The sequence below is a fragment of the Castanea sativa genome, chromosome 11 (assembly GCF_040712315.1).
Source record: "Castanea sativa cultivar Marrone di Chiusa Pesio chromosome 11, ASM4071231v1".
Lineage (NCBI taxonomy): Eukaryota > Viridiplantae > Streptophyta > Magnoliopsida > Fagales > Fagaceae > Castanea > Castanea sativa.
Genome location: NC_134023.1, coordinates 67,706,692 through 67,733,079, shown reverse-complemented (window position 1 = coordinate 67,733,079; position 26,388 = coordinate 67,706,692). Strand labels below are relative to the sequence as shown.

Below are 26,388 nucleotides of genomic sequence, written 5' to 3'. Positions count from 1 at the left end.
TGTTAACAAAGAAAGAGAATTTTCTCAGAAACAGAGTGTTTTCTCAAGAAAATTGAATAAGGAATTGAATGATTGAAAGAAAACCAAAACCCTAGAAAATTTTGGGAATTTGCTCTGATACCATATCAGAAACAGAATGAAGAAATTCTGTATGTGTTATTAATTAGTAAAATCAAGATTACATTCTCTTATATACAACACAAAGCAAGCCTAACCAACTAAAATACAACTAACAGATTGAAAAACTAACTCTTACACGTGAGTATGAAACAATAACTAACACTCCCACATGTAATTACTTACAAAGTAAATAATCACTAAGCTACAAGTCGTATTCATATTACAAACAGAAAGCTAATGTCGTTTATGCAGTTGTTACAGTGTTTGTTGATTCTGAACTAGCTTCACCTACTGCCTTTGCTTCTCCCCTGTGTTCAACACTCTGATATTGCCTATGCCCTTGTCACCTTCTCAGTTTTTATTAGCTCAAGATTTCTATGTAAGTAGAAGCCTGTGAAACCAATGGTACCAGGGTGGCTATCATATGCTAGTCGCTATTGTTGTTTATGCTATATCTCAAAGCATTAGAATACAAAGAACGTTGGAGATAATTCATTATGGGTTAAAATATAATCAAATTTTATCTTCATTCTCATTCTTCCATAAATAATTCAATTGTTCTACCATTGGTGTTTTCCTCCAATCTTATTAATTTTTTTTTTTAATGAAAGGTCCAAAAAAACAAAAAAAAAAAGTCTAAACCATATTTCAAAGATAAACTTTCATTCATTCCGAAAATAGTCTTGATTCTATTTTGATCCCTAAAATATGCATTCCGTTACACATACACAAAAAACATAACAAAAATAGATAGATGGACATTATAAATTTTTCAAGCACAAGAATAGAAACTCTTAATTTTTAAAGGAAAGAAGAGAAATATAGATTATATTTTAAGACCGAAAAGAATATTTTTGTCAAAATTATATGTTATTCAAGAGTTTAAATCATCTACATTCATATTATTTTCATGTCTAGAATTTTATACAAGTAAGAAAGATAAATCTTTTTATATATATTTTGCATCTAATTGTTCAATTGAAACTCTTTCCATTTTTAAGTAATTAAGCAAAGGGAGAGCCATAGAGGAAACAGCTGCCTAAGCATAACTAGGCCCTAGTCTTTCATGTATGACAACACCACAAGAGAAAGAGAGACGGTGTGTTTTTAGGGTTTTTTTTTTAAAAAAAATATTAAATATTAAAATTTTAATATAGTAACTAATCGGTCCGGTCTGGTCCGGTCCAGTCCGGAACCTGGACCGAAAACCTATATGGTTGGATTTTTTAAAAGCCTAAAAGGGCAACAAGCCAACAACTAAACAAAAGAACAAACGACGCCGTAATACAAAAGCTTGTTAAGCAAGTGGGACCTGTAAACGACGCCTTGTGCTTAAATGAAAGCACGCGATCAGCACATGAGCTTTCAGTGCTGATCCTTTTAGCATTAATTCTACACAAACACAGGTTCAAGTCTTTACAAATAACAAACCAAAAATAAAATGGCAACTTTAGCACTAACCTATATAAACTTTTCCCACAAACCAAACAAAAACGCTTGGCGTACGAGAACCAGCTTAAGAAACGTGTTCACAAGAGGCTTATATTAGTATGCTATTTGGAGATAGGAACTGCTTTGTTGGATACCATGACATGTTCTGGTATTGTTTGATCAAAACCCAATTTTAGATTAATCTTGATTGGTTTTTTTTTTTAATCAAACATATATTATTATAAATGACTGTAAATTTAATCATTTAAATACTAGTAGAATCTAGGTAGGATTTGAATTTGGATTTGATGTTACTTGTTATGCAATCATAATAAACTATCACTTAAATGGTAAATTTTGATAATTTTATATTCTTATAACCATTAGTATGCTAATTGAATATTGGAACCTAGGATTGCACGTTTGATACTATCACATGTTCAGATATCAAAATAGACATTGTTTAATAAAATCATTTAATTATTAATATGTTGGAGATAATTTGAATTTGGATCATCTGATGTGATATCGAGATAAACTATTACTTATTGAAAAAGCTTAAATTGTTAATCTTGAAAATATTTTAACTATTAGTTGACTAATCAGATATAGGAATTTAGGATCAATTGTTTGATACTACAATAAACTATGCTTAAAAGCGTGAATTTAAATATTTAACTATTATTTTAATATAGATGTCCTACAAGGTCGTGCGGGATGAAAATGGTAATGTGAAGCTTGAGCGTCCAGCCATAGGCAAGCAGTTTGCAGCAGAGGAGATATCTGCACAAGTCTTGAGGAAGGTTGTAGAGGATGCATCCAAGTTTTTGAATGATGAAGTGAGTAAAGCAGTGATCACAGTGCCTGCATACTTCAATGATTCGCAGAGGACAGCGACCAAAGATGCAGGCTGCATTGCAGGGTTAGATGTTCTACGAATCAATAATGAACCCACTGCTGCCTCGCTTGCTTATCGGTTTGAGAAGAAAAACAATAAGACCATTCTGGATTTTGACCTTGGAGGTGGTACTTTTGACGTTTCAGGTATGCCAATTGCTTTGTTACTCCTCTTATTTTTATTTTATTTTTTTGGTTATAGGTAAGTTACACTCGCACCCAGTTGAAAAATCTCACCCATAGCCCATTTCTATGAGAGGTGAGGTGTATCATTTAAGGCAGAGTTCATCTACTTTTTCTTTTTCTTTTTCTCCTGCTAACATGCCTCACATGTTTGTTTTCACTTATTTCAGACAATTATCTTTGGTTGTACGTTTTTTTTTTTTTTTTTTTAAAGATGGATTGTTATCAGGCTGTTCCATTTGCATATGCAAAGTAGAATCTTTTGGGTTATCCCCTATGTATAAGTTCTGATCATTAAATTGTCTAGGCGTTTTTAATATGTTTATTCAAGCTTTCAACAAGTTATTTGTTACAAGTTTTTTTTAAATTTTTTTTTATATTATTATCTTTGTTTTTTTAATTGAGTCCCTTTAGTGGTAGTAAGTCTACTCGGAGTTTTTTACTCTAGATGAGTCTATACTCTGTATTGGGATGTTTTGTCACAAAATGGCCAAGGGGGAGTTTGTTAGATTTTTAGTGTTGAACAATTCCATAAGATTTGTTTGTAATGAATTTCAAGTTCATTGATGTTTTATCACAAAAATTTAGAAACTCTCTCAATATTTGCTCAAGACTCGACTCACATTGTGCTTCAAGTACTCTTGAGATAAAGTAAGGGAATAAAACATGACTTTCTTGAGGTATGTTAGGATATTACAGAACACATAGCAAATGAGTTTACTATGCTGTTGATGCGTGTTATGTTAAGTGTTTTTCAACTTTCAAATGAGTTTGATTTAGATGAACCTTCAATACAATAATAAAGTAAGGGAATAAAACATGACTTTCTTGAGGTATGTTAGGATATTACAGAACACATAGCAAATGAGTTTACTATGCTGTTGATGCGTGTTATGTTAAGTGTTTTTCAACTTTCAAATGAGTTTGATTTAGATGAACCTTCAATACAATAATAAAGTAAGGGAATAAAACATGACTTTCTTGAGGTATGTTAGGATATTACAGAACACATAGCAAATGAGTTTACTATGCTGTTGATGCGTGTTATGTGAAGTGTTTTTCAACTTTCAAATGAGTTTGATTTAGTTCAGCCTTCAATGCAATAATTCTCTTATCTTAAAATATAGGTTTCACATTCAAATCCTGCCCCATCTATGCTAAAACAACGAATTAGTGATTATCATAGACTTCAAATCTTAATACATCTTAAAGAGAAAAGAAAGAGATAATAAAAAAAGCTTCCTTCTTTTGTGCTTAATGACTTTATCCGTTCCTGTTATCTTGGCTGGAAAGTAAAGCACTGAACTCAACATTTAAATACAAATGGGAATAATATGATAGGGGGGAATTATATACCATAAACACTTACAAGGTGCATGGCGTGCCTTTGAAGCAAGTTGGGGAATAATACATTGCTTCCTGCTTTGGAGCTTACTGACTTTATTCATTCAAGCTTTCTCTTTATGTTTTAGCATCTATTTCTGTTTCTGTTGCTCTCATTTTTGGACAAAGCTTTAGATTCTTGATAATTACAATACTCTAAAGAAAAATAGATTCTTGTCAAATACGGCGTAAAGATAAAAAAAATAGTAACTGTAACATTTGTCCACTTTAAAACTCAGACTTCCTTCTTCACATCAACAATACCTTCACTCATACTTCATCAATTCAAGCCCACTCTCTAGCTTTCCTCTCTCTCTTTCAGCATTCCTTTCGCTTACTACAAAGCAATGGCTGAAGGAATCCTCTTTGGTGTTGCACAGAAAATGATTGAAAATTTTGCCTCTCAAACTTTCAAAGAGATTGGATCACTTTGGGGTGTCAAAGATGAGCTTGAAAAAATCATGAACACTGTTTCCACAATCCAAGCTATACTTCAGGATGCAGGAGAGCAGCAAAGTCATAACCATGAAGTCAGGAATTGGCTTGAAAAGCTCAAGGATGCAGTTTATGATGCAGATGACTTGTTGAATGAGTTCTCAACTGAAGCTACAAGGCGAAGCATGGTGAGTGGGAATAAAGTTGCCAAAGAGGTACGCACTTGCTTTTCATGTTCAAACCCACTTGCTTTTCGTTATAGGATGAGTCGTAAAATAAAGGCGATGAGGCAAAAACTAAATGTGATAGCAGAAGACAGGAAAAACTTTCAGCTGAAAGAATTCCATGTAGAGACAAATGATATGAGTAGGAAGAGGGAGACTCACTCTTTTGTTCTGGGAGAAGATGTTATTGGGAGGGATGAGGACCAAAAGGCTATCATAGACCTTTTATTTGACTCTAATGTAGAAGAGAATGTTTCGGTCATTCCCATTGTGGGGATCGGAGGCTTAGGGAAGACCACACTTGCTCAATATGTGTACAATGATGAGAAAGTTCAAAAATACTGAGTTAAAAATGTGGGCATGCGTCTCTGATGTCTTTGATTTAAAAATAATTATTGAAAAAATAATAGCATCTACTTCTGATAATGCACCAGTTGAAAACCTTGTAATAGATCAATTGCAAAGTCAACTTCGTAAAAAAATTGATAGAAAGAAATATTTACTTGTATTAGATGATATATGGAATGAAGATTCTGAAAGCTGGCATAAATTGAAAAGTCTTTTAATGGGTGGTTCCAAAGGCAGTAAAATCATAATAACTAGTCGTCTTAGATTGGTTGCAAAGATTACATGCACAGTTCCACCATATTTTCTCAAAGGTCTGTCCGAAGAACAATCTTGGGTTTTATTTAGGCAAGTGGCATTTAAAAAAGGGAAAGAGGCCAACAATCCTAAACTAGTGAAAATTGGAAAGGAGATTGTAAAGATGTGTCAAGGGGTTCCACTTGCTATAAAGTCCATAGGAAATGTGTTATACTTCAAGGAAAAAGAGTCTGAATGGTCATCTGTGAAGAATAATATAGAAGCAAATGTAACTCAAGGGAATGAAATTTTACCAATTTTAAAGTTGAGTTATGATCATCTCCCATCACATTTGAAGAGTTGTTTCACTTATTGCTCTTTGTTTCCTAAAGATTATGAGATGGATAAGGAAACAGTGATACAACTACGGATAGCACAAGGGTTTGTCCAATTATCAAACAAAAACCAACAATTAGAGGATATTGGTGATGAGTATTTCAAAGATTTACTTTGGAGGTCCTTCTTTGAAGAAGTAGAGAATTACAAAGGCTTAAGGTACAAGATGCATGATTTAATTCATGATCTTGCGGAAGCTGTTGCAGGCAAGGAGTGTAGGCTTGTTAGTTTTGATGGCAAAGATATTAATGAAAAAAATCATCATGTATCATGTCCATCTTATATTGACTTATCATTTAGGGAAACTTTATACTCGTTGGTTAAAGCGGTCAAGGTACGTACATTTCTTCTTACATATGATGGCTATAAATATGGTGCCCTGGAGGAGTCAATGTTAAATACGATTATTTTGAGTTTCAAGAGCTTGCATGCATTAGATTTACATGCATTGAATATTACATCAATACCAAATTTTATAGGGAAGTTAATACATCTAAAGTATCTTGATCTTTCTTTTAATTGGAGTATTAAAACTCTCCCTGATTCAATTACTACAATGTTGAATTTGCAAACATTAAAACTCTGTAATTGTGGAAGTCTTAAAGAATTACCCAAAAAGTTTAGAAAAATGATTAGCCTCAAACATCTTTATAATGAAGGTTGTGGTAATTTGAGCCATATGCCTCATGGATTAGGGCAAATGACTTCACTTCAAACATTACAATTATTCATTGTGAGCAACTCCTCCCACACTGGTGGATTAGGCGAATTGAAGGAGCTAAACAACCTACGAGGAACATTAGAGATCACACATTTAGAACAGCTGGAAGAAGCTAACTCAGAAACCATTGTTGTGAATTTAAGGGAGAAGCAACATCTTGAAAAACTTATATTAAAATGGCATCATCAAGATCAAGTGGATAATAATGAAGATGAGAAGTCATTAGAAGTTCTCCAGCCACACCAAAATCTCAAATATTTGGAAATATATGAGTGCAAAGGTGTGAAATTTTCAAGTTGGGTCTCTTCTCTCACAAATCTTGTTGATTTAAAGATAGAGAATTGTGAGAGATGTCGATATCTGCCACCATTGTCTCGTCTCCTCTTTTTAAAATCTCTAAGGCTTGTTACAATGAATGATTTGGAGTACATATCTGATAATGATATGAGTAAAGAGGTGCCTGCTTCATCCACAACATTATCAACACCGTTCTTCCCATCTCTAAAGTCACTCACAATAGTGGCATGTCCTAATTTGAAGGGATGGTGGGGAGAACAGGGAGGGTTTAGTTGCAACAACATCTAAGTCAACACCAGATCATCCACAAGATCAGTCTCATGACTCACTGCCTTTATTTCCTCTTCTTTCTTATTTGTGGATTAAGAATTGCCCTAAAATGACTTCCATGCCCCTGTTTCCCAATCTCGAAGAATCTCTAGATTTAGTGAATGTCAGTTTGAAGCCTTTGCAAGAGACAATGTCAATGAGTTTTTTCGAGGAAACGACGAAAGCGCTTGCGGAGAAAGATGCTGAGCTCAAAGGCTATGTGGCAGATGATGAGGCTAGAATTCAAGAGTCTTATGAACAAGGTCAGCTCGACTGCATTTCCTCCGTGAGGTTTGAAGTACAACAAAACCTTTAAGTCTACTTTTTGAAAGGATGGTTTGCTGCGCTTGATAAGATGCAAGTGGATTCTTCCTCCTCCCTTAGGCAAAAAAGCAGCATCCCAATTCCTGAAGAACTCATCATCATTCCTATTACGGGATTAGGAGGAGAGGTGACCAACTCAGCAGCTGCACCCACTACTGAGGAACTGTCCCGTGCTTAAATTTTTTCTTTTGGAACACTTGTCTACTTTGCCCGGTTTTGTTGTACTTCAGACCTCACGGAGGAAATGCAGTCAAGCTATTGTCAAATTTGAAGAACTGTGTTTAGATTTGTTAGACAGGTAAGCCTTTTAACAATAGAAATTATTACTCTATGGTTTCGCACTATGCATGTTCAGAAATAGAATAACTCTCATATGTAATATCACTGTATTTTTTTTTATCTCCATTACACTTCAGTTTTCTTTCTTTTGTTTTTTTTTTTTTTTGAGAAGATCTTTCTTTTGATTTTGAACTCTCTTTTTCTCTCATCTGGAAGTCTAATTGCCTGCTTAAGCTCACTGGTTTACAACTCATATCCCAACTATTTAGGAGCTGGAAGATATGGATGAAGATTTTGTTCTTGGGACTGTAGTTCAGGTTTGTCCTTTTCTTGTTATCATGTAGTTCAACTTATTATTTTTTTGTTACTTTATTTCCAGAGTGGTGTTTTTTTGCTGGAGAAGTTAATAACATTGTGCTCTTGGATGTCTGACCATAGAAGGACTTGAAACTTTGGCTGGTGTCAACTTCACCAATTTCCAAATCAGAGGTGTTCTCCACCGCAACAGATGGACAGACCAGTGAAGAGATTAATGTCTATCAGGGTGAGTGAGAGTTCATGAGGGAGAACCAGTGCTAGCACCATGCCAAGTGATAGGGTATTTATTTGCAAAAACTGTTGTTTTGAAGAGAATTTGGATTTTGCTCAAACTAGATATAACAAGTTTTAGTTCTTAACAGGAGGCATGAATTAGAATCTGGTGGTTGAGGACGTTGTTGCTAGAGATATAATTAGAATGATTTTGAATAAGCCTAAAACCCAAATTATCTTAGCTAACTATAATTAATTTATCTATTTGAGAAATAACTAATTATATATCAAGAAAAATTTAGACCACTAGTGGAATATGCAGCACAAGGAGCTTCTTGTTTTTATATTTATAACCCCTTTCAATGATGTTACCATGTTCTACAATGAACCTACATCTTTCTGTTCTTTCAAAAATCTCAGCATTCCAACTTTCAAGCATCTATGTTTTCAATTTTAAAAAAAAATAAAAAATGGAAACGTTTACTTTTTTTGTTAGTACCTGTAAACCTAACCTAATTATATTACTAAACCCCATGTATGTACAAAATAAAAATGTTGCAGGTATATAGGATGGTTAAAGAAGCCGAAAATTTTGCAAAAGGAAGACAAGGAAAAGTGGGATGCCATAGACACAAAGAACCAAGCTGACTCAGTTTTGTACCAAACTAGAAGCAAATAAAAGAGCTGGGAGACAAAACTCCTAGCTACACAAGGAGAATGCAGAGGCTAAAGTGAATGAGGTCATGGATGCCATCTTTGGTGGATCTACCCAAGCCATTAAAGATGCAATGGATGTCCTGAATCAAGAAATTATGTAATTGTGGTAGTCAATGTTGTTGTGAATTTGAATTGGATTGTCTATTAGCTTTTTTCAGATTGACTTCTTTGCATGGACAGCCACTATTGTGTAGCCTTGAATCATGTTATAGTTGAGAGAGAGCTCTTTGATATAGAGTTATTTGGGTGTATTGGGGTTTCGGTTTGTGAGATTGGGTTTACACCACCTTTGTACTCTCCATATTTGTTAGCGAAACTTTTTCCTTGTCACCGCCTGTGGATGTAGGCCAAAGGCTGAACCACGTAAATCCTTGGTGTTCTCTCTTGTGTGTAGTTGTCTATTTTTCTTTCGTTTTTTTTTCCCCTCATAATATTTATTTGTGAGATCTCTTCTAGTACGACATTTGGGTCATTTAGATCAACTGGGAAAGCAACTGAGGGCGATGATCTGATCAATCCAGATTTCACTGATAGCGAGTAAACTCATGGAACTTCAATTTTGACCATGCACACTAGTATAATTGCACTAGAAATAGCCAAGAGTGCCGCTTAAGCTTCAGCCCAAAGATGATCACCTTTTACATCAATCCCAGTCCATGCTTGAATGATGTTGCCTAAATGGTTTCAGCAAATTGCAGCTAGGTATACATTGTTGGTCTCACAGCAACATCGGATTTTAAGGTTATGAGTATTCCGTGTTTCAAATATTTCACAAGGTTTGTATTTGCAAAATTTGGGCTGTAGTAATAGCTTTCAAACAATGTTTATTAAAGTGTAATATTTACACCTCGTGTTTCCTATAGTGTACTCTTTTATGGCTGAAGTAATGTTAATTTGCAGGGGAACATTTCGAATTGGGTAAAGCAGCCCTCCAATTAAAGCTGTTTTTGTATAAAAGATTGGACTATAGTATATAGTTTTCAAAACAATGTTAATTAAAGCGTAATATCTTAAAAGATCACATTACTCGTGTTTCCTGTGCCCCAACCCGGTTCTTTAGCAAGTGAATACGGGTCCAGAAATAAAAGGGGAAAAACACGTTCTCTAGGTAAAGAACCAGCGACTTCCTTGGCGTTTTGGAGCTTTGTCCAACACACTAACCACTAAACTAGTTGGCTACCTTGTGTCCTACTTGAAATTTACATGCATACATACATACATACATACATACATACATACATACATACATACATACATACATACATACATACATAGTTTTGGATTTAATTTTATCACTATTTACTTAATAGTATTTTTTTTTTGTTCAAGAATTATTCTTTCACATCAATAAATATGAATATGAAAATTGTAAATTTATGTTAAAAATGATTTTACTTTAAATTAAAATGCATTTTTTATTTGAAAGATTAATAAATAAGATTTTTTAAAGCTTGTTTATATTTATTATTTTCTATTCACTTTATAAAAATAACGAAAATACATTTGAAAGTTGTTTAAATTTCTTAATATTTTTTTAAGGGTAAATTTTCATATTTTTACATATTTCATACATTTATTTGTATTTTAATTAATATTAAATTAATTTTGATGTCATCACGGTTCTACATCAGTTAAACCTCGATCCGATTTAAAAAACCTTGAACCTCTCCCTTCTCCCAGTTTTTATGAGCTTAAGATTTCTATGTAAGGAGAAGCCTGTGAAACCAATCATACCGGGGGGCTGTCATCTGCTGGTCGCTATTGTTGTTTATGCTATATCTCAAGCATTATAATAGAGAGAATGTTGGAGATAATTTGTTATGGGTTAAAATATAATAAAGTTTTATATTTTTAAGTTTTTTTATTATTTAATGAAAGGACAAAAAGAAAAAGAAAAAAGAAAAAATCTAAACCATATTTCAAAGATAAACTTTATTTCATTCCGAAAATAGTCTTGATTCTATTTTGATCCCTAGAATATGCATTCCATTACACACAAACAAAAAACATAACAAAAATAGATAGTGGACATTTTAAATTTTCAAGAACGGGTATAGAACCTCTTAAATTTTAAGAGAAAGAATAGAATATAGATTATATTTCAAGACCGAAAAGAATATTTTTGCCAAAATTAAATGTTAGTCAAGAGACTAAATCATCTTCATTCATATTATTTTCATGTCTAGAATTTTATACAAGTAAGAAAGACTAATCTTCTAATTTTTCAATTGAAACTCTTACCATTTTTAAGTAATTAAGTGAGGAGACAGCCATAGAGAAAACAGCTGCCTAAGCATAACTATCCCCGAGTCTTTCATGTATAACAACACCACAAGAGAGAGTGTGTTGTCACTTTTTGTTCCGGTCCGGACCGGTCCAGTCTAGGACCTGGACCTAAAACCTATAAGGTTGCGTTGGATTTTTCTAAAAGCCTAAAAGGACAACAACTAAACAAAAGAACAAACGACGCCGTAATGCAAAGCGCGTTTAGCATGTGGGACCTGTAACGACGCCGTGTGCTTAAATGAAGCTACGAAAGATGCAGGTCGCATTGCAGGGTTAGATGAAGCTTCGCTTGCTTATGGGTTTGAGAAGAAAAACAATAAGACCATTCTGGTTTTTGACCTTCGACTTGGAGGTCGTACTTTTGACGTTTCAGGTATGCCAATTGCTTTTTTAGTCCTCTTATTGGACAATCCAATAAGAACTGCAGATTTAAAACACAACTGTAGTTAGGTAACATGCAATCATTTGAACACTATGCCTTTTCACTACTTTTACCTTTTTGTTACCATTGCTTTTTATTGCTATTGTTATGTTTTAAATCTGCAGTTCTTAAGTTCGGAGATGGAGTTTTTGAGGTACTTTCCACATCAGGGGACACTCATCTAGGAGGAGATGATTTTGACAAGGTTTGAACAAGACAAATGAATAGAGCTTTTGCTATTCTTTGTTTTCTGGTCTGTTAGTTGTTACTAAAATTACACGTCTATATTCTATAATCTTAAAAACAGAGAATAGTTGATTGGCTTGCCCAAAACTTTAAAAGAGATGAAGGAATAGACCTTCTGAAAGACAAGCAAGCTCTACAACGTCTCACAGAGACTGCGGAGAAAGCAGAGATGGAGCTGTCATCTCTGACTCAGACCAGTATAAGGTATGTGACAATTTCTATGCCTTCTTTATATAAATGGATCTCTCTCTTTGGCATGATCACTGAGGAAAAGCTTTTTGTTTTTACAGTTTACCTTTCATTACCGCTACTGCGGATGGCCCAAAACACATTGACACCACCCTGACAAGGGTCAAATTTGAAGAATTATGTTCAGATTTGCTAGACAGGTATGTAAGTTGAAAACTGCTACTCTGTGATTGCCCTCTATGCATTGTTCCAAAATGGAATAATTCTCATATGAAATATTAGTGTGTGTTTGATTTCCATTACTGGGGTTTGCTGCCTTTTGATTTAAAACGGTATGTTTTTGCCAATATGAATACCTATCTGCTTGCATAAGTTCAGTGGATTACAACTGAAATCTATTTTTTTCTTAGGCTACGAGGACCAGTTGAAACTGCCTTGAGAGATGGAAATCTTTCTTTCAAAGATTTAGATGAAGTAATCCTTGTTGGTGGTTCTACTCGCATCCCAGCTGTTCAGGAGCTTGTGAGGAAGATGACTGGAAAAGAGCCCAATGTGACTGTAAATCCTGATGAAGTTGTTGCTCTTGGGGCTGCAGTTCAGGTTTGTCCTTATCTTGTTGAGATAAATTACCACTTAAGTGGGTTGCTAACATGTAGGACTTTATAAATTTTTTTAATAGGAGGTAGAGCAGTTGAACTCTCTGATATGAAGATAAATTACTACTTGTTTTAATAGCTTAAGCTACTAGAAATGGTGAATTTAATTATTTAACCATTATTCTAACATGCTCTAAATTTTTTTCTTATTCTATTTGAAAAATAGATGACTATAACTCTCTGTTTCTGATATTATCTGCTGTAATACTTATTGATATTGCATAAATCGTTGAGGCATCAATATTTATTTTGGCCATTTTTTTTTTCAGGATGGTGTTTTAGCTGGAGAAGTTAGCTACATTGTGCTCTTGGATGTCATTCCATTGTCTCTAGGACTCAAAACTTTGGGTGGTGTAATGACAAAGATTATCCCAGAGAACACAACTTTGCCGACTTCCAAATCAGAGGTGTTTTCCACTGCGGCAGATGGGCAGACCTGTGTAGAGATTAATATCTGTCAGGGTGAGAGAGATGGGCATCTTTTTTGTCACCGCTACTGACAAGGGAACCAGAAAGAAGCAAGATATAATCATAACTAGTGCTAGCACCTTACCAAGTGATGAGGTATGTTTCTAAAAACTATTATTATGAAGAGGGTTGTCACCTTTTCAAACTTGAGATAGCTAGTTGTAGTTCAAATTAGATTTGTTATTTAAATGAGTTTGAAATCAATATGTGTGGTTAATTTCTGGGTTTGAATAGCCTAAGCATAACCTATCTTAGCTGACTATAATCAATTAACTACACAAGAAATAACTAAATATACACAATAAATGCAACTGTAGAACTATGAGAGATTTTGTCACCAAACACCAAGTAAATCAAGAATAATTTGTGTATTATTGCTATATGCTGCTAACATGTATTATAGTGCTAGAACCATAAAACACAATCTTGTTTGACTCCATCATCAATAACCAATTTGACTAGTGCACTGTGCACACATTGACTGCATGTTTGGTGAATAGGAATAGACCCAAAAATGGAATACCTATTCTATAGCTAATTAGTTGTTTGATTGCATTTTCATGCCAAAAGGACCCTCATAACTATTCCTCAACCTTCATAATAGCTCAAAAGAATAAACATCACTAGATTCACTACACACCAAGTAAATCAAGAAAAAATTGTGTTAGAGCTATCTGCTGGTTACATATATTATACTCCTAGAACCATAGCTATTGTTGGCAAAAAAAATGATATTTTTTCTTCTTCTTGTTTTTATGCTAATTTGTTGATAAATGATGCTAATTTGTTTTTATTTCTTGATCTTTAACTTTGGGGTCTTTTTTTCTTATATTTAATTTTATTAGTTATCCCCTTCAATGATGGTACCATGTTCTCCAAGGAACCTGTATCTTTTTTTTTCTTTTTTTTTCTGAATCTCAGCATTTCAAGTAGATATGCTTTTTCACATATCGACCATGATAAAAGGATGTTCTACTACTTGTAATTGTTAAAGCTCTTATTACCACATATAATCCTATTCTATTTATGTTACTAAATCCCAACTTTGGATGTACAAAATAAAAAAATAAAAAAACTGCAGGTGGATAAGATGGTTAAAGAAGCTGAGAAGTTTGCAAAGGAAGATAAGGAAAAGAGGGATGCCATAGACACAAAGAACCAAGCTGACTCAGTATTGTACCAAACTGAGAAGCAACTTAAAGAGTTGGGAGACAAAGTTCCTGGCCCAGTCAAGGAGAAAGTAGAGGCTAAAGTGAATGACTCAAAGATGCAATCTCTGGTGGATCAACCCAAGCCATTAAAGATGCAATGGCTGACCTAAATCAAGAAATTATGTTACTGGAGCAGTCAACATGACATGACTTTGAATTGAAGTCCTATTAAAAGTTTATTAACTTCTTCGGATTGACTTATTTGCATGCACTGCAACTATTGTTTAGCCTAAATATGTAGTTGCAGTAAGATAGTCAATCTGTTGAGGATCCATCGCCGGCCCCAACATTTTGGGACTACGGTTTTGTTGCTGTTATAGTTGTAGTACAACAATATCTCTTTGATATTGAGTAATTTGGGTGTATTGGGGTTTGGGTTTTGTGAGAATTCTTCCTCACCACTGCTGTATTTTCCATAGTTGTTAGTGGAACTTTCTCTTTGTCCCTGCTCATGGATGTCGGCCAAAGGCTGAACCACGTAAATCCTTGGTGTTCTCTGTTGTATGTGATTGTCTATTTTTCTATGGGTTTTTTTTTTTGTGTTCTTTTTATATTTTAACTTCCAAACTTATGTGAACGTGCTATACGGAAGGCCTTTCCTGCAATCGTCGATCTATAGCCAATCCAGTCAACTTGATGCTGGGTTGCTTCTGGTACTACACTCGTCATATTGATCAACGAGGAAAAACAAATGATAAAGATGATTAAATTGATGCAGATTTCACTGATAGAACTTCTCCTTGAAAATTTGTATTTTCTATGTTGGCTGTGATTTTGCAAAGTATGATGTGCATATTTTCAATGTGATTTAGAGAATGGGTTGTCTATGGGGCATTCTCTTGAAAGAGTTAATAACAAAATTGGAGATTGTACGTTTCTTTTCAATGCTACATTTGGTCAAGTAGGTGGTTGATTTGTATAATCAGAACCACCAAGGTTTGTTTATCTTAGTTTTTCATGATGAATTTGCATCAACAGTGTATATGAAATAAGTTTTTAGCGCGTCTTGCTTTCAAGTTTTAATGAGCAATAGAACTACTTAAATTAGTGGACTGAAAAGTAACTAATTATTACCAATTCAATATTTTTTGCGATCTTAATTGCTTCATATTCAACCTTTTCATGGTACGTGGTGGAGAGTTGATGCAATTCATTTGCTTTGAGATTTATGCTAAGGAAAAGATAATGTGGCCATGTGGGCTTTGACAAAAGGGATTGGTCGTATCTACTCTTTGGAGGACTAGATGGGCCTCCTTCAGCACTTTGGTTCGTGAAGTTCATACTCCCTAAGAACTAAGAAGCATTGCATGCCTCTATGCCTAGAGTTGTCCAAAAACAACCAAAAAGTTTAATACAGTTTAACTCAGCTTTGAAGTAATTTTCTCCATCCTATTATATCACTATTCATCAAATTAATTTATTAACTTATTTAAAAACGTCACATGACTTTTTTTTTTTTTTTAGTCTCTTCTATGGCTAGTTAAAGTCTAGAGGATTCATTTTCTTTTTTTTCAAATATATCACAAGGTTTGTATTTATAAAAATTGGTCTAGACTAGTGTAGCTTTCTGAACAATGTTAATTACAGTGTAATATCTTTAAAGGATCCCATTTACAGTGTAATCTCTGAAGCCCATTATCATAGTGAATTTAATTTTCTATTTGAGCTTCACTGTTTGCAGAAAGATCAAAATGGGCGTTTGAAGTAATGTTATGAGAACATCATAAATTGGGTAAAGCAGCCCTCCAATTAAAGTTGTTTCTGTATAAAAGATTGGCCAAATAAGAGCAAATTATGAACTATAAACTGAGCATTGTGATGGAACCAACAAGCACATTCAAGTCTTTTGCCACTATTGCCTAGCTATGCGCTTGTCACCTTGTTAGTTTTTATGAGCTCAAGATTTCTATGTAAGGAGAATTCTGTGAAACCAATGGTACCAGAGGCTGTCATCTGCTGATTGCTATTGTTTTTTATGCTAGATCTCAAGCATTAGAAGGAACGTGGGAGATAAAGATAATTCATTATGAGTTTAAACTTAAAATATAATCAAGTTGTATCTACATTCTTATTCTTCCACAAACAATTAAAATGTTCTACAATTGGTGCTTGCTTCCAATCTTATTAAGTTTCTAAACCATATTTAAAAGATAAACTATTTTTCGTTCCTAAAATAGTGTTGATTCTATTTTGATCCCTAAAATATGCATACCATTACACTTACACATAGACAAAAACACGGCAAAAATAGATAGATGGACATTATCAATTTTCAAGAATGGGAATAGAACCTCTTAAATTTTAAGGAAAAGAATAGAAATATAGATTATATTTCAAGACCGAAAAGAATATTCTTGCCAAAATTATATATTAGTCAAGAGTTTAAATCATGTTCATTCATATTTTTTTCATGTCTAGAATTCTATACAAGTAAGAAAGACTAACGTATATTTTGCATCTAATTGTTCAATTGAAACTCTTATCATTTTTAAGCAATTAAGCAAGGAGAGAGACATGGAGGAAGCAGCTGCCTAAGCTAGCAAGCCCCTAGTCTTTCGTGTATAACAACACCACAAAAACAAGTGAGACAAAGAATGAGGTGGGGCTGAGAAGCTATGGCTCACCGTGTACCGCTACACCCCAGCAGAGCCGGACTCAACGGATAGGGTGCTACTATGGTTGTGCCCAGATAGGATTGCCACGTTGGTTGCTCCCCCTATCCATCAAAAAAAAAAAAAAAAAGATCATGGAAGATGAGAGAGTTTTTGGTTTTTTTATTATTTTTATTTTTGTTATAAATATAAAATATATATAGTTAGTTACTGTATGGTCCAGTCCAGTCCAGTCCATTATGGGACCAGGAAACCTATATGTATATATAGTGTAAAAGGGCAACAACTAAAGAACACACGACACCGTAATACAAGTGTGACATTTAGTAATGCACATGTTCAGCACGTGGGACCAATAAACAATGCCGTGTTCTTCACTTGGTACGCATTCTATGCTTCAAAGATACTGACAGTATTTCTTGTTAAATTCTACTTTGAAGGGTTATTATTATAACTGCTATTATTGTTTTAAAGTACATGCTTCAATTGTGTTCTGTTAACAGCTTTATGTGAAGGATTAGAATAATTTTTTACAAATTTTCCTCCGAGAGGTGTGCAAATTTAAGATTCTTGATATGCTTGCAAGTCTTCCCTTCATAAACGTGGCTTGGCGGTCTATCTAGTAAAGCAGCCACTACTTTGGTAGATTAGAAGGATTTTCAAGGATGCAGAGGGATTGGATCACTGGAAAGGTGAAATAGCCAATGCCAAGAAGCACCAAGCACAGCAATTAACATGTTTGAATTATCTTATACATACAAGATTTACACATGGTGAGAGGGACTTTGCATACATTGGATACATTAAATATCTTATTGTATTAAGAAGTAACGTGAAATCGTACATTCTTTCTTCTTTTCCAAGTAAAAATAGGGTTAATTCGTTCCTAGGAATTAAACCTCAAAAGAAGTCATTGGACCATAAGATCACTGTTATCAAATCTTAAATAGGGTTGATTCATTCCCTTCAAGACATGTTTGGATTGCATCAGCAACATTCACTAACCATATACTGATACATAGAAAAAAAAAATGGAGAAAAACCGATGCTTACATCAAAACTCTGGTCCAATACCATCTCAATCTCAAAGATCAAAAATAAAATAAAAACTCCAATTAAAACTAGTCCAGAGAAAGAAAAAAAAACATGAGATTTAGTTTTATTAATTTTTGGGTATGCTTTAGATTTAGGGTGCGTTTAGATACCGCATATTTTGCTGAAAACTGAAAACAATAAAAATAAATAAATTCCGATTACTGTTCACACTAAAAAATACTATTCATATGTCTTGATGCATTGTTCATATCTCATGAACAGTGCACCAAGCGTTGGTAAAAAAAAAAAAAAAAGGCTAAAACGCAAAACGCGTCCACACCAAATGCAATCCAAACGCTCACTTAGATTTATTTTGTATCACAGAACAAAGAGATAAAATGACCTCAGAAATGCACGAGGGAACAGTTTTGGTTTGATTTTAGTTAAGAGTTGGTTCATACACAATCTTGGCTATGCTAATAACATATTGGCATTCGGTCCACTTCATCAATTCGGTTCGATTCGGTATACTATAGTCCACTTTGGTCAATTTTGGTCCAATTCGGTCTACTTTAGTCTACTTCAATTCAATTAGGTCCATTTGGCCTACTTTGGTCAATTCAGTCCAATTCGGTCTATTTGGTCATGTTCAGTCCATTTAAACCCATTCGGTCCACTTTGATCTATTCAGTCCAATGTGGTCTATACGGTCAACCTAGGTCTATTCAGTCCAGCTAGGTCTTTTAGGTCCAATTTGGTCCATACGGTTCACTTAGGTCTTTTCCGTCCATTCCGTCTATTTAGGTCCATTCGATCTGATATGGTCTATTCAGTCCATCTAGGTCTATTCAGTCCAATTTGGCCAATTCGGTTCAGTTAGGTCTATTCCGTTCAAGTTGGTCCTGACGGTCCAGTTGGTCAGTCCAGTTAGGTCTATTCGGTCCAGTTCAGTCTACTTTGGTCAATGCGATCATGTTCGGTCCAATACAGTCCATTCGGTCCAATATGGTCCATTCGGTGCAATCCGGTCCACTATGTCCACTTCGATCTATTCGTTCCAATTTGGTCTATACGGTCTACATAGGTTTATTCAGTCCAATTAGGTCTATTCGGTCCAATTTCTTCCACACTGTCCACTTAGGTCTATTCGGTCCAATTTACCCAATTCGGTCCAATTTGGTCTATACGGTCCACTTGTAGAATTCGGTCCAATTAGGCCCAATTCAGTCCATTCAGTCCAATTCGGTCCATCCGGTCTACTTCGGTCAATTCAGTCTTGTTCGGTCTAATCCGGTCCAGATGATCCATTCATATCACTTCGATCTATTCGGTGCAATTTGGTTATTCAGTCCAATTAGGTCTATTCAATCCAATTTGGTACATATGGTCAATTTGGTCCAGTTACACGTTTATTTATTTTAGGGTAAATTCCACAAACATACCTTGAGGTTTGGCATAATACCAATCAAGTCCAAAGGATTTAAAAACTGACAACTTCAGTCCTTAAACCCAAGTGGCTTATAACACCGTTACCTATTTTTAATTCTACTCCAAAACTCTCCTCTTTCTCTCATCTGTCTCCTTCAGTCTCTTTCCTCTTTTTCTCTAACTCTCAGAGCTTTCCCAGTAAACAAACAAGAAGAAGAAGGAGAAGAAGAAGAAGAAGAAGAAGAAATTGTAGAACACGTTCCCAGTAAACAAATAGAAAAAAAAATCTTGAATGGAACCAACAATCAAAACAAATTTTCATTTAACGAGAGTAAAACACAACAAATCAGTCCATTTGAATATTTAAATCCAAGTCAAAGAACCTACCGTCAAGAACCATACCAAAAATCAACATCAACACAAAATCAAAACCCAATCTCAGCTTCAAATCCAAAACCAAACCCAACAAATCAAAACCCCCAAAAAAATCTTCTCAAATTCACAAAAATGTCAAACCTAGCACGAAATCAAAATCTAATCTCAGCTACAAATCCAAAACCAAACCCAACAAATCAAAACCCCAAAAAAAATATCTTCTCAAATTCACAAAAATGTTAAACCCCAGCACAAGCAACTCATTCCATTACCAAAACTCTGGCTCTCTATGAAAAATCTCCATTACATCTCTATGTTGTAAACAGGTTGAATCAGTGTGTGACCCATCGTGTGAAGGTCACCTTGGGAGCTTCCCACTCTTTTGATTCATGATCTCATCCACTTGCATGCAATTGTAACTCTCTAACCTCTACTTTCAGTGAGTGACCCAACAAGTGTGAAGGTTGGAAATGTCTAGATCATGGCTTGGTCGAGACCGTGGCGGCGCGTGCGTTCTATGATTGCGGCTGTGGAGGATGAATCAAAATGGGAAATTCTAGAGGCAACAACCACACGCCTCCGCCGATCGAAACCAAAAAACCCACAAAATATTCAAACTAAAACCCACAAAATTCCAAAGCCAATCCACAAAAAGACCCAAATCTCCCAACACAGATCTAACCAAAACTCACAAACCATCGCAACTCCACCACCGCGGCGCACCACAAAGACAAAGAGAGGGTAGAGAAAGGGACGAGGAAGCCATATGGAGAGAAGAGAAAGGAGCTCTGGGACAAAGAGGAGAGAGACTAAAGGAGACAAATGAGAGAAAGAGGAGAGTTTTGGAATAGAATTAAAAATAGGTAACGGTGCCGTTTTGGTTTAAGGACTAAAGTGGTTAGTTTTTAAATCCTTTGGACTTGATTGGTATTATGCCAAACCTCAGGGTATGTTGGTGGAATTTACCATTTATTTTATTATTTTTTGCTTGAATATATAATCAATATCATGCAATTCATTTAAAAGTAATGATGTTAAAATAAATGAGTAACTACCATAAATATTAGATTTGTATATTTATAATCTTAATCTTTAATAAGACTTTCACATAAATTTAGCCGGACCGAAGTGGACTGAAATGCTATGTTAATGTTGCTCAACAAAAGTGTAGCAACAATAAATGTTATACTTAAGATTTTATGAGTTTGATATATATATATATATATATATATATATATATATATATATATATATATTTGGATTTAGAATCAGTACTCTCAACCTAAACATGTCTTCTCCCTATATGCAAGTGTACAAAAATGGACCGAAGTAGATCAAAATGGACCGAAGTGAACACAAATGAATCGAAGTGGTCTAAATGGATTGAAGTGAACACAAATGGACCAAATGGAACAAAGTGGACTGAATGGACAAAATAGGACTGAATGGGAACAAGGACCGAATACGACCAAAGTGAACTGAATAGGATAGAGTGGACCAATATGAACCGAGTAGGAACAAATAGGACCGAATAGGACCAATGTCGACTAAATAGGACCAAGACCGAATAGGACAATGTGGATCGAATAGAACCAAAGTGGGTAGAATGGACCAACGTGGACAGAATAGAACCGATGTGGATCAAATAATATTTTTAAATATTTATCATTTTTATTGCATTTTTAGGGCTCATATTTTTAATTTCTAATGTTTATTTTGTTTGTATTTTTTAATTCAAAACTAAAGAGCTTAGCCCAAATATAATAAAATCTCATACTTTTCAACCCAAAATTAAGAAAAAAAAAAAAAAAAAAAAATATATATATATATATATATATATATATATATGAATTTTTGAGTTAAACTTGAAAAGGAAACCTACCAAAAAATCAATTATGAAGTCCCGGTTTGTCCTGGACCGAAATTGATCGAGTGGACCGAATGGGACCAAAGTGGACTAAAGTAGACCTAATTAGACCGAATAGCAATTTTTTAATTTTTAGAGACAACAAATTATACATTATATTACAATTACAATTACAAAATAATTATTTATTCCCACACATGGTGTGGGTCTGCGACTAGTTTTCCATAAAAATGGTTTCAAAACAGAACTTTCCTAAAGTAGATTGTTAACCATTGCCTTAAGAGCACTCGATAAAATGACTTATTATTATTATTATTATTATTATTATTATTATTATTATAACCGAAACCTCTGAAACTCTCACATTTTTTCATGTTAGCACAATATTTAAATAAATTATCATTTTATTTAAATAAAATTATTTTTGTTTTCAAACTTAACAAGGAGTGGAACTCAATCTCTCTAACAAGTCCAACTTAAACTGAAACTCATCATTTTTTTTTAAACAAAATTATTTTTGTTTAATCCAAATTTAACAAGGAGTGAAACTCTATCTCTCTAACAAGTCTAGCTTAAACTCAAACTCAAACGTTGATATTATTATTATTATTATTATTATTATTATTATTATTATTATTGTGGGGTCATGGGCTTCGGCCGAGAGCGTGAAACTTTGGCCGAGATCATGAGTAGTCCGAGTCCGAGGAGGAATATCTCCTCGGATAAGCTAAACGCAGATCGGGTATAAATCCTAATGATCAAAGTGGCCTTCTAGGAAGTTCTAACGATAGGGATGAGCATCATGAACGTACAAGAGGGATAAGAACTCAAAAATATCTAAGGGAAAGCTGCTACATCGCATTGAATGCCCTGCAGCTAACTTTCTGACCGCATTTATGTGGAAAGGACCCTTGAACAGTGCTACCTCGACAACCACAACTCACAGAAGGCCAGAAATGGTGTCTGATGGGACAAACACTCAAGTGGTGGCTCAAAAGATCAATAAGTGTAGGATTAAGATTATCCAAAAGGAACGAGATAATAGGGGAGGCCCTTCATGAAAAGGGGATGGAAAAAGGAGAAGAGAAAGCACTGTAGCAATCCCAATAACTCCGGTAACCATTGTCATCCAATATATACTAGAACAGAGCTCCTCGGACTATTCCGAGGACAAACTTTCTCGCACAAACCGAGTTCAATTCTTGTTAGCTCATCATCCAAAACCATATTAATTGTTATCCATGCACTAAAACCTAGCTCTTTGACCCACTCTTTACAAATTTATTATACTGGATTTATTGGGTCAAGGTCCCTTACATTTTGGGTTTGGTCTGAAAATCGTGTCCCTACAATTATCATCTCTCTATTTCACTAATGTGATATTTTATGATAGGGTGCAAACTTATAACCATGGATTATTCTTTTGAATGTAACCCAATCTTTTTCTTATATTTTTTCTATTTTTTAATCATATATATTTTGTTTTGTTTCAATAATTTTTAAGTCGTGAATCATTTTATTCTTTAATATTTTTTAGTCTTTCAGAATTTTTAATATCTGAATTTTAAAGTAATTTTTTGTAGTATCTAAAATTATTTAACAAATTTTTTGTAAGCCATTGCATGTTCAAGGCTTCAAACAATGACTTTTTATTAAATTGTAAAATAAATTGAAGTCATACAAGAGCAAATCATGTAATGGTTTAGTTTCTTAATTAATTTAAAATTTTATAAAATTATTTTAGTCTACCTTACAAATAGATAGATTTTCATGCATAACACGGATTAGCAACTAGTTATTTTTATAAAATAAGGTGTCCTTCGTTAGAGTGATGATATGACTGGCACATTAAATTATCAGTTAGAGAACAAAATTAACAGCTAATCCTCGGTTCCACTAATTTTCTTTAGATTCAGAAGGCGCCCGAGGCCCAACACTTCCGTTGTGCTTCACGTGTTCTTGAGACCATTGGTTGCTTTTTCTTTGCTTGATTGAACCAAGAAACTGAGAAATAAAACTAATGATATCGACGAAATTCGTCAGCATTGAAACTCGGTTCTGCTTTTCTTGTGTGTAGCTATAATATCAAGAGGATTCCTTTTTTCAAATACGGAGTATCTCATAATGTTTTATTTTTTTTGGTAGAAAGTATCTCATAATGTTTTTTTTTTTATCAACAGGAACCTTCATTAAACCAACAAAACTAGGGGGGGGGGGAGGGGGAACAGGGACCACTCTGTTACAAAACAAACCAGTGGAATATGAGATTAACAGATCTGTAAGATCCACAGACGGATCATTATACAAGATGAAATCACTATTCTGGTAGGAACCTACCCTAGCAAGGAAGTCTACACAAGAGTTAGCCTCACGATAGCAATGCCTAATCCGAGCTTAGGGAATCTGTGAAAACAGCTGCCTATAATCCTCTACAATGGGCATGGCAAAGTTGTTAGGGTAAGAAGGATTAGAGAGCAGCACAACAATTGCTTTAGCATCAATTTGAATGTCAACAGCATTTAAGTTTAGGTTTTTACAGAGGGTAAGCCCATCCCTAAGGGCCCAAAGTTTAGCAATGAAGCTATTGGAGAAACCAATATTCCTAGAGAAACTTGCAGCCCAATTCCCTTGGTTGTCTCTGATTATGCCACCCCCTCCAGCTCTACCTGGGTTTCCAAGAGCTAAGCCATCTATGTTAAGGCGAGTCCAACCCGGTTGTGGTTTGTCCCATCTGACTTGCACCATGGTCTTGTTGCCCATGAGTGTAGGATCAAGAGCACAGTACTGAAATTCTGAAGCTCTAAACACAATATCTCGGTGAATGTCTAAGTGGGCAGCACGTTCTCGAAAGATAACATTATTCCTATGCTTCCATATACCCCAAATAGCAAAAGGAAAAAGAATCTGCCAAGGGGGGTTGATGCCGCAACTTATGGGACTGATCTTTGCAGTTTTTCTCCATCCAAATCTGAAGCTCATCCTCGTAAAAATTGCTGTCATCCTCGTGTTTCCCATATATTTGTTATTAAACTTTCGATGCACCTCTCTTTTATTCGTTCCAAGATTTGTTCAACATTTAATCCACCGATTTTTTCCTATATATTTGCTATAACTTCCTATGCACCTCTCTCTTTTATTCATTCCAAGATTTGTTCAACAAAAATACGAGTACTCTCTCTCTTTGATATTCTTCTACCACTGGGTGGTTTTTTTATGCTATTTCTGAAAACTTTACGGGAAATTTATTTATTATTCTATCTGGCAACTCTGCTTTTTGTTAGTCATTTGAACAATTTTCTATAGTTTTCAAATGATTGGTTTTATTCAATGCAGTCTTGTTGCTGAATATTATTTAATTAGTGTGGTCCTTGTTGCTCTACTAACTACTACTACGCAAGGGTTTATATATCATTCAAAACATTTATAATGTCCTTAAAAATTTTTTTTTTGCCTCTATAATTTTATCAAACAGGATAGAAGATGGCTTTTGATTATGCATTCATTCTTTTTGGCAACTCTTCTATATATATGTAGTTTAATTACCACTTCCTAATATTTTTGATGGTGACATTTAGAATTTAAATTCCCCTTTTCAATTGTAACTACCAAAATTATCAACAAAATAATAATAATAAGAATAATAATAATAATAATAATATAAGATGACTTCTAGTGTGATTATTGTGGATGTAAGTGCAATTTTCCAATTCAATTCAACTCAACTCAACATTATTTACCCCCTCAAAAAAAAAAAAAAAAAAACTCAACAGTATTTATAATTGTCCATATAAATATATCTAGTATTTGTTTAGATTTGGTGTTTGCGTTTTCCAAGTCTACGTTTTTTGCTTTTTTTTATTTTATTTTATTTTATTTTTAAGTCTAGTGCCTGTTGCACAGTTCATGGGACATGAACAGTGCAATCAAGCATATGAATAGTAACCAAAGCTCAAACAGTAACTTTTTTATTATTATTTTTAATTTTTAACAAAATAAGCGGTATCCAAACGCATACCTAATCCAACATAAAAATAATGAAATTTGTATTTATAGGTACAGAATTCAACTCAATGTTGAAAATCTAACTTGTTTATTAAAGAGTCTAAAAGTGAGTTCAAAGAACGATAAAAGAGTATCCAGCAAATGCAAATATACGAAGTATAGAATAATAAAAAATATATATATATATATATATATATATATATATATATTATACTACGTCAAATGCATCATATAATCAGTTGAATGGAAATTTGTTTTGTCCATTGAGATAGAAACCTCAATGTGTGTTTTCAACAAATTGAATGACAATAAGGAAGGAATACAAAAATCAAAAGCACAGTTTCAAATAATACATATTGATTATTTAATCTACAAAATCAAATATATTTCAAAAAAATCATACAAAAAATTTCAATCTACTGTGCAAGTATGTGACTAGTATACATTTTTACTATATATGACAATGGAGGATCAAAAATTTATTTTACCCGATGCCATCTCCGATGCACAGCCTATCCAATGTCCAATACAACTTAAGACAGAAATTTTCATTGAGGCAAAATTTAAAGCCATTAGAGAAAAGAATATATTTTTCTAATATATAATCTGTTTTTTCAAATTAAAAATAATAAAAAAAAAGACAAAAACTGGTTAGCTAAAATTACAGTACCATGAGTTTAGTTCAGTTCTTGATCGGGGGCCCAACTTTTGGACATGGTCTCTCCTCCGTTAGAATGTGAAAATGCACATTAAATTAAGGGTC

General features: G+C 34.1%; 2 pseudogenes; both read left to right on the top strand.

The window, feature by feature from the left end:
- The first annotated feature begins 2,246 nt into the window (after nt 1-2,246).
- Nucleotides 2,247-14,789, top strand: LOC142617647 (stromal 70 kDa heat shock-related protein, chloroplastic-like; annotated as a pseudogene).
- Nucleotides 4,300-9,159, top strand: LOC142617646 (putative disease resistance protein RGA1; annotated as a pseudogene).
- Nucleotides 14,790-26,388: the final 11,599 nt, after the last annotated feature.